Source organism: Anarrhichthys ocellatus, unplaced genomic scaffold (assembly GCF_004355925.1).
Source record: "Anarrhichthys ocellatus isolate YVR2014 unplaced genomic scaffold, GSC_Weel_1.0 scaffold3, whole genome shotgun sequence".
Taxonomy (NCBI): domain Eukaryota; kingdom Metazoa; phylum Chordata; class Actinopteri; order Perciformes; family Anarhichadidae; genus Anarrhichthys; species Anarrhichthys ocellatus.
Window position 1 is genome coordinate 8,220,347 of NW_022280033.1, and position 9,466 is coordinate 8,229,812.

Below are 9,466 nucleotides of genomic sequence, written 5' to 3' on the forward strand. Positions count from 1 at the left end.
CTCTCTCTCTCTCTCTCTCTCTCTCTCTCTCTCTCTCTCTCTCTCTCGCTCACTGTCTCTCTCTCCTTCTGAAAATCAGTCTATCATCTAAAGTTTCCTCTTCCCTCCATCTCCTGTTGCCATGTAAGAGCTGTTTACATCCCTCCTGCAGGAATGAGGGAGTCTCAGGAAGTACTGTCCTTTGGGAAGCAGGTAATACAGGTTACCACATCCCATAGCTTTCATTTGTGAGGTCCAGTGATGCACAGCTGTGAAGTTTTGCTAGCAGATTTAGACATTTTTGACAAGCCTGCCTGTGCTTCTGGTTTAAGCTAACCTTGATCATAACAGAAATGTTAAAGTCTATCATGTTGTCTTTTCCTAAACAGGTATGTTTCATTGTGAGCAATATTCACCTCATACTGGACATAAAGCTCCAACTAAACATGGACATTTTAATATGATTAGGGCGTTACCAAACTCAATATATGTATTCGGTGCAGGCCTAGACAAGTAATTTGCAATTCAGCCAACACTGCTCCAGCATTCTGGCACAGTGAAAATATATATTTTAGGGCCATTGGGCTATCAACATTGTATTTTAACTCTGTGCCGCTGCATGCAGAGCTTAGGATGGTTCAACTTTTGTGACTTGCCGTCATCTTGTGACCACGACAACCCCAGAAACTACTGGATGGAAATACAAGAGCTGATTTCACGGTTAATGATACACCTCTTCACCAGCAGAGAATAGACAGATCAATACAGAATATGTTACTGGAGACCTACTAAATTTGATTGCTACTTTGTCTGGGACAATATACTAAGTTTATGATACCAGTTAGCAAATCTTTCTATAATTATTGTGTCATATTGCTAACCATTTCCTCTATTTTAAGCTACAACACACTCTTTTTGCTATATCTTTAGCTGCATGATGAGATCACAGGTGCATAGCAGCAGCCTGTGGCGCACAGACCGGTATGATTGGAAGTAGCCGGCAGTGGCGTTGTGCTCGTTCTGCCGCTGATACAAAATGCAGAGCACCAATGTTGCTCGCTGTGCAAAAGATCAGTGGTAGGCTCCACCATGAGAAATCAGTCTTGGCTAAAAAAAACTTTTTTTTTTTTTTTTTTGCATACTCTGAAAACGGTGAACACACGTACAACTCATCATAATGTTATTTCAGCAGCTACGTTGTGTTTTATTCACCAACTGGAGAGATAAAGTATGCAATTGTTTTCCTCTCCAGAGAAACATCATTTATTCTCTCTGCCCAGCTCCGTCTATAAATCCCTGTACAAATGAAACACAACCTTGCTGGGTTCGTGCCAAGGCTCAGTATCAGTATGGGGAAAAATGTCCTATATTATTAACGGTCTGTGGAAAAACAATCCACAATCGCAGCCTGTAGCATTGCAGTTCTCACACAGGTTTCCTCGCAAACAGCAGAGGAGCAAGAGCAAAGGTACCGCCTGCTTTGTTATTCAAAGCATATTCTGAATATAAATTTAGTTTAATTGGAAAAGAAAAACAACTGTGCGGGCAAAGATTATGCATAATCACAATAATTAGTTCCCTCTGTGTATTACTTATTTCGAGGTGAGTATTCTGTGCTGCCTAATGAATGCACCACCTAGGAGGGAATAAAAGGACATGCAAATTAACGTCAGAGATGAATCACGTTCATCAAGTGAGAGAGGATGAAAAAACATTTCGTCTGATTTTATGAATTAGCAAACTCACTCTGAAGAAAATAGCATATTTAACCATCTTCTAGAAAATATCAATATAATGTGTAGATCTAGCGACTTACTTCACCAATTTGTGTCCAAATTATATAAATAGTAATGTGCTTATTTCAGAATATTTTGGTGAATCTGTGAAACATTTGAACCTATTATACCATTATCTTTCGACACATACTGTACAGCCACTTCTTTCAAACGTCTTTGGGTTCCTGCATTGCTGCTAATGAAACACATCAGTGCACCAAACTGCAATAATTTGATTGTTGTCACTGCATTATTGTCAAATTGGCAGTTTGGAAAAATGTTTGATCTTTCGTTTCAGGTAGAAAAGCACAACATTGTTTGGGTTGTATTTTGAGCAGAACCCGTCAAGAGCTACTGCTCGATGTCCAATAATCAGCCAAATGATGTCAGTGGACACTTTAGAGTCTACAGCAAGTTTGTGAATGAGCAATTCTCAAATGGGAAGCAAGCATTTATGCCCAGCCTGTATTCAGAAATGATGTTGTCACGTCTGCAGCGGTTTGATTGCCATTACTAGTGTATCATGCCGAGTGCCCCCCAACATGCCAGAATCAAACACCTCAAACACATTTGCTGATGATGATTTTGATTGGACACTGTGGAAAACATTACTTGAAAGAAAATTTTCCTAATCAAGCCTCCAGACCTGGACCCGGTCCTCAGCCGTTCACAGCACTGCCAACTTTCCCATTTCCTTTCAAACGCTTATTAAGTCGTCAGCCACCTCCAATCTGATGTCTGAGCAATTATCAGCTTCAGCCGGGCTGTGACGTTTGAAGGTGAAGTGTTTAACATTGCCTGCCTTTTAGTCAGATGAGACAGCTGTGACCTTTGAGGCACAACAGGAAATAATCACCATGTTAACTAATGTTACCGTCACAAACCCTGTCGAGGGTCCATGTCCTCGTTCAAAACATATATGTGCAAAAAAGAAAAACCTGGCTCACTCTGAAATTCTTAAAAGAGTGCTTTCCATTTGTTTCTGTTAGGTCAGAGTCATTAGAAACTGTATACTGTGTTTGAGAAATCGGAATACCGACAGGATATTGTATCATGATTGCACAGCTAAAAATAGCTAAATGAACAGCGGACAGCATCAGAAAAGTGCTTGTTTTGCTAAGAGGCAAATGTGACTGACTTCAGGAAAAGGGACAAGCCAAGTGACCTTGGCTAGCAGGATATGATGACGTGAGACTGTATTACGCAAACAGCATCAACAGCGTGCCCAGCAGATGCTCTTTCCATTTTAAAAGAACATTAGGGCTAATGGTAATGGTATCTCAGAGGTTTCCAAGCCTCTTTCCAGTACTGCCCTATAGCAGCCAAAGAGCATAGTCCATTAAGAAAGCAAACAATGGATATATTTCATAGGCCACACAGGGCACAGGATAAAGATGCCACAAACAATTAACGACATATCATGTGCTTTAACTATTTTGCAATGTTTTAAATTCCGACATAATTCTTTGATAACGCAAACAAATGGCCAGGAAGAAATTGATGGAGATTAATGGAGGAGATTTTCTGAGGAAAGGGGTGATGACGAGTTAACATTTCCAGGAATTCAGACACAAAATCATTATCACAACTGCTCGACATTCAAGCTTCAGTTACTGAGAACAAAGGTTACATTGGGCAAAGAGAAATGCTGCGTAAAAACAATCTATTGTATGTGTGCATAATGCGTGTGGATGAGCATGCTTTTCCATGCAGCTCAGCTGAGAAGGCTTTTTCCGATTACATCCTTTGTGCGTGAATGGTGCACACTTAATCTGCAGCTGTGACTCTCCCGGAAGCGTGGAGTTTGACACCTTTCATCAGACTCTTAACACAGATGTGAGAACCTGCATCGTTTCATCCAGCCTGGGATTAGTGATGGCCACAGTCTCCTTATGGCTCAGTAACTGCACCGAGTTGACAGCAGCTTAGCCATCCTGCCATCCTGCCTACTGAATTCAACGCAGCTAATTAGCAGTTCTGTCCTGCATGGACTGATTCATTTGTTCAGCGTAGCCTCATTTATTTAATCGCGGAAAAGGTTAATCATTTGCATATACTTTTATTGTTTTCACTTCCCAACGTTACCCATAGCCACTTTATTTTAGATATGATTAAAAGCTGTTCACTCCGTTATAACCAGTCAACAGTGGATGATGAACAATACTTCCTTCAACACCTTCTTCACAGATCGATCGTGCCATTGTAAAAATAGGCTGCGAGTAAAGTGTGTAAATAAACCCCGCTTCAGTAGGGTCAATAAAACTACAAGCTGAAATGCATTTAGAGATCCTCAATGAGAATCTCATTGTTCATTCTACCCCTGTGATTTGCGAGGATACCCCAGCCAATCAATACACGGACCATTAGGCTTAACAAACCTGGTTTGTCTATAAACTGCCCACAGGCTCTGTAAAGCAATAACATGCTCACTAGGACAGCCTGCTTACCTGTGAGGGCTTAGAGGTGTATACAAAGTGGTTTGTTCAAAGAAGGATGTCCTTTTATTCTGGCCCAATGCAATCTGACACTCATTTGTCATTCTCACATTAATGTACACATGTTGACGCAGGTCAACTAAATGCAATAATACCTCTAATGTATGTGGTGTGCATGTGCTCTCTTTATACCGCACTGTTTGCTATGATTTGACATTTAGCAGTTGGGGTAATACATGACCATTTTTTCCATAATGATACGTTCTATTACAGCAGTTGTTGTTCTTTTTTTAACATTGTCAGTCATGTCACTCTCTGGCAACAAGCTTTGGGTGGCTGCAAGAGTGAGATATGGAACTTGAAAGAATCAGGAGGAAACCTAATGGAGGAAACGCGGCCTTATGCAGTGTGGTACACAGAACACTAAGAATGAGAGTTGCTGTGCTTAAAAAAACCTACGGTGAATAATAATTGCAGACAGCAGAGCTATACAACTTTGGAAGAATGTTGTTTATTGTTATTCAATCATTAGTCATTGAAGTATATTTATTTAATTTTGAGTTACACTATGACAATGATGAACACCTCATCATCTAAAAGTAATAAACCATTTAAGGCCATTCTTCCCACTTTTTGTGCTTAACAATGCCCATTCACTATTGAATTGTATTGCTTGATTCAAATTACAATGCGTAATACTTAATATAACAACATTGCTGTATGATTGCTGCTTCTAAAATAAAAGATAAAACGTATTAAAATGATGTCAGCAATAGACAGTTTGCTTATAAAATACTAGGACATTATAGAAATGAAGCACAGCACATGCAACTGTACCAAACATCACACTGGAACATTTAGCTGTGTGCTCACCCACATACGTGAGCGGCAGCACACTGAGAAATCCTGCAACACACAATTTAGTTTCACCACTTAATTGCCTTACTTAGCCTTACTGCTTTTGTAATGGGTAATTGGTTGTCATGACAAACACTCAGTCTATTAATAGCACAGAGCCTTGTGCAAAAACCTCTGAAAAAAAATCATTTGAAGAGAAGACGTAGAAGATTTCAGATCAAAGCTTTCCGCGACTCCAAGAGCTAGAGATAATCTGTCCGCCTGATTCAGGGAGACTTCTCAGGACAAAATGGACCCCAACAATATACTGTCTTATTGAGAGAGCATTATGTCTCTGTTGGTGTTTAAATACTGAAAGAAAATGTTTCAAGGAAGTGAACAAGCAATGAAAGGCCGGGTTTGTGTTTCATGATAACAAAACAAAACCTGTAAATCTGTGAGGTGACCCCTAAGTCACAATCATGCATGAAGGAATGAACAGAGGATGTATTCTGCTGACAGCCCGCAGACAGTTTCATTGATTAGTTTGTTAAACAAGGTTAGTGGATTGAAGAAACTCCACAGAGATTTATTTAATGTATCTCAGTCTTTGTCAGTTTCATTAGTTTAATGAGAAAGACATTATCAACATGCGCCTAAAGTGTAACTTTGGTGTTTTTTAACCTGGACCTTATTTTTTCATGTTTTTCTATCTGACTGACTAAAAACAACAACAATTTCTGAAAGTGGTCCAGAATTAGGTAAGGCTGCGAGTGCAAGTTGGCACCGTCATTAACGTCCCATAAAAGTGCTTATTTTTGCTATAACGGGCTCTGACTGTTGTTATGAGTGTCTGACATTATGGAAAGAGTCTCGCTCAAGGAGAAGTTCGAGTTCGCTCAAGTTCTGAAATATTGCGCGATGCCAAACACTGCAAACCAGCCCGGTAGAGTGTGTTGGAGTACAGAAGGCTTTTCTTAGTGATACCTAAAATATTTTCAATGTCATGGTTGGATTTCAAGAATGTGGATGAGGTAGTTGAATTCGATGGCCGCCCATATTTATTTATACTAGAGTATATGGATTTTCAAATCTCACAACAAGACTTATACTTGAGCCACTTTCCTTTAACCATGTATTTATCTTTGTGTATCTCTTTTTTTTAATTACAGGCTAATGGCTTTGCCTAATGTCCCCATGGTATCATTCATTTCCTGTCTTTTTCTTTCAGTTCTTTGACCTTTGACCTACACACTCTTTATTAAACAAGAGATGGTTAGCTGCTTCACACAAAGTGTCTCATGGATCATGATTGAAGGTCCGCTTACACACGGCTAAGCCCCCAAAAACCCACACCCATTAACACACACACACACACACACACACACTTAACACACACACACACAGTAGCCTTTCCCTAAATCATTTTGTAACCACGGTGACAGGCAAAACAGAGGGGTAAAAAGGAAATGGAAGGAAGTTGATTTCCTTGTGTGGGGAAGAGAGTTTATTCAGGTGTGATGGAAATGTAGGCGACCGTAATGATGAAGAAGAAAATTGGAGCAACATGAAAATGATCAATACCTCACTCACTTACACTCTGGAAAGATGTTCTTTAACTCTTTCTGACAGTTTTTCTCTTCTTCACCCCAAGTGAGCCCATCCACTTCCACACACACTTTTTAGGGAGGAGTATGTTGTTCCTTTTATTTCAAAGTACAGGCTCCAATATATTCTCGAAAACTACTTTTTCCTCTAATACAGCAGTAACCCTCAAGTACTAGATAACATTGTTTTCTGAGTTTGGAGGGTTGAACACGCATTAAAAGAAATCAATGGTTTCTTTGTGCGGTTCTGTGACACAGAAAATGGGTGGAATTACACTAGCTTGTGCAATTATATGAGTCAGCCATATAACAGAGACAGAGAGAGAAAGAGAACGAGAGAGTAAGATAGTGAAGCAAAGAGAATATCATTGAAGCTGCACTTTCTTCTCGATTAAACACTTCTATTGTCATCGTGTTATCCTTGGCATATCATAGCAATAGGATAAACATGACGTGGACAGTTGTTGGCCACACATTTTTTTGACACAAAACTGGACTGACAAATACATTTTCAAATGTAAAGGATATTAATCAAGTGAGAAGGACGCTGCTGATCCTCAGGCTGAGGCAGTGATTGATTCGTGCTGACTGATTGATTGATTTAGTTCAAACAAGCAGCGAGCTGGCATTTTCTGACACACTTGAAGAATATCTGCACCGACAAACTCTATCATTCAAGCGTCGCGAAAACACTGCTGTTTAAGTCAGTCACAACAGACACATGCGTGCGTGCCTTTTCCTCTAGTCATGCATGACACAAAGTCTTCCATGCCATACAGGATATTAAATGACTCCTGAGTAAATACCTCTTCTCAGAGGGACAAAGCCTCTTGTTGTTTGGAAAGAAATTAGCTGTTTTTTGAAAAACATTTACCCAGTCATGCCATGCTCAGGGAGCAATATCTTTCCTTCCAGTACACTGTTCTGGACTTTTTTGTTATCCAGGAACTTCTCTCACAGAAATCATTGTGAAATTATCTTTTGTTGCTTATATTTTCTCCTCACCTTTTTATAATTGCTTCATCTTTGATAAAGAATCCACGACAGATGTTGGAATCAAGAAGAAATTTGAGTGTTCCGATTGAGAGCTGTTGGACGACATTTTTGTTTCGCAGTGAGTTTTTGGGATGTCAAAAAAAACCCACTTATGTTTCTTTAGTCTTCAATGTCACGCTCAGATGCTGACCGGACCTGAAGCTTTCTCAGCTTTACAGGGCACTGTGCTGCTGGGCTTAGAGGTGTGGGTGTGACACCGGATGGTAAAAACAAAACGCATCTACTGCGGCCTGCGTTTGGCAGCTGCTCCTTTAAGCTCACACACACACACACACACACACACACACACACACACACACACACAAGCTCATACACAAACATGCACACACATCAATTTCTTCCGTCACGATATCCCTGCCAGTCACCATGGTAACACCCTAAAACTACAGCTGTCTGACGGGGGATTGATGGAAGACAGGAGTAACTTACTGTGATTTGTGTATTTTGAGGAGGAACCGCAAAAGATGCTGAGCTTTGGGACAATTGTTGGTAATAACCATTGAATTCCGCATCCAGTTCCATACTGTGTAATGATGCCAATTTAATTCCAATACCAGTATTGAGAGAGATGCTATTTTTCTGAACCGAAATGACTTCCAGAAATGCTTCAGGAAACATTTCAATCTTCTCTTCTCGTTTCCTCTCTTCTCCCTGGTCAAACAGACCCCTCGGACGTGCCCCGGGTATGTTTTTTGCTGAGTGACATTTTGTGGTAGATGTCCCCATTGGAGACAGGTTAATATTGATCTGGGCTGAGAAGGGGACGGGAGATTGATCGTAATGTGTGACAGCCCTATTTCCTAAACTCGTAAGCATGCCTCTTGGGCTAAATAGGTTAAAAATGCCTCAGGTCAGAGAGAAAAAAACAAATGAAAATGACCCCGCAAATCAATGCATGCTGCAGTTAGGTAAGAGACTTCCTGAGATGGCAGATAAATTAAACGGCAGCTCAGAAGAATATCATGATTTCTGAGTCTTTAAAAAAAAAAAATGAAACATCTTTGGATCTGATCAATGGAGAACATTTGATTGAGATGTTACATTCACCACTGTTTCTGGTTGGGTGCTATGACACATAAATAAGAGATACTAATGATTCAAAACCAATCAAAAAGAGATTTGGGTCTGTTGGAGAGGGGATTGTGGCACATTAATTGGCTATAAAAACTTAATACAAAGAAATTATCATGTGTTTACTAAAAGCTAGCATGACTAATTGGGTATATGCCTTTGTGCAATTATTTCTCTAAAGGACTACAGCCAACATCTCTCCCTGCTGCTCTAGAATGTATTAATACGTATTGCATACAATGCAGTAACTTTTCAGATACCAGTGTAAAGAAACCTTGAAAGTGCAATAAAAAGGCTCCATTGGCATTACAATTACAATAATAATAGGAGAATATATTCACAGCTAATTAAAGTAAGTAAGTACATGTGTCAGCAGAAATGTACGATAAAATTGCAATTACCCATCCTGAAAAGTCAAAGTAGCAACCTGTAAAAACAAATTCTTGTCTTTTCAAATAATCAATATTTTGGATTGACATGCATGAAAAAGGGTTTATTGTGTCTTATTAAGTATATTGTTAAGACAAAGCAAGACAATCAGACTGTGGATCCACGGAGGGCTGAGAGTGTCCAGGTTTTCTTTCCAGTTGGAGACGACACCACAGGATGTGTGGTGTCCATGGTCTGACACCCTGGCTCGAGAATACTCTCGTCTATAAAACTTAAAACAAGACTTTAGAAGAAAGAGGCTTCAGTTTGTCATGTC